This window comes from Bos indicus, chromosome 5 (assembly GCF_029378745.1).
Source record: "Bos indicus isolate NIAB-ARS_2022 breed Sahiwal x Tharparkar chromosome 5, NIAB-ARS_B.indTharparkar_mat_pri_1.0, whole genome shotgun sequence".
In the NCBI taxonomy this organism is placed as follows: Eukaryota; Metazoa; Chordata; class Mammalia; order Artiodactyla; family Bovidae; genus Bos; species Bos indicus.
Window position 1 is genome coordinate 96596123 of NC_091764.1, and position 1146 is coordinate 96597268.

Sequence of the window (1146 nt, forward strand, 5' to 3'; positions counted from 1 at the left end):
ATAATTAGTAGGCTTGACGAGCCTCCATGCTCCAGATGGGAATTCAGCCAGAAAGTGAGAGAAACAATGACATGGGGAGACCAGTCTTTCTAGGAACTGATCCCATTCTTTATTTTCCAGGGTCTGCTTTTATACACAGAGATGTAATACAAAAGTCACGCGGGGTCAGCAGTCCTGACTTTTATCAAAATCAGGTGCTTCATACAAATGTATACAAAGGTCTTAGAGGTGTTACATCATCTTCTGGCCAGGGGGCCTGCTAACAATTTATGACCCTCTCCTTGTGACAGCAGTCAGTCAACCAGAACACTTACTTCTCCAGGGGTGATTATTCTTAAAACAGACGCCACCTTCTGAAGGTACCAGATAAAGTTACATTCCTATAGGGTGAGGGTGCAGTGGGTTTTAATTAAGGAAAGAATTTGCTTAGCCTAAAGTCTAACATGATTAATATCAAAGGTTAATACTTATTTCTTCTATATATTCATTAATGTGTATAAGGGCAGGGGATGTGGAAACTTAGCAGCAAACATAGGCTCAACAAATGAAAAACCCTTCACCAATACAATTTCTAATCAGCCCACTATACTACACTAATAATATCCTAACTTCTCAAAAGAATCTGTTTTTAGAAGGTTTAAAGCACCTCGTGCGTCTCACAGTTGGGAGGCTGTGAACAATCACATGTGGCCGGACAAACCTGTCAGCCAAGCTAAAGAACCTTCAGAGGAGTTTGTAGGTTGAAACACTCCTGTCACGCCCAGGAATTATTATTAACTGGAGCTCTGAGTTAACTCTTTTTCAGAGAGAGGTGGTGGGGGACAGCCCCCCCATAAAGTCAGAGGTGTAGGTGAGAGCACAAGGCAGTAACATAGGCAGACTCTGGTTTTGGAAGTAGATGCTCAAGAATTTCCAGGGGGACTCCTGAGGCTCGATCCCACCTTTGCGTATGCCGAGCCTTCTTCCTCATGACCTTTGCCATGGGCAGAGTTCCTCACGCTGGCTCCCAGAAGATCATAAAATCAATTTAATGGGTCACAACCAGATTTTTTTAATGGAGTAGATTAGAATAAAATAGATTAGAAAGAAACACACATAGTAAGGGTAAGTACTATTTTATGAAATTTTGTTTCAGTTGTATGTGTG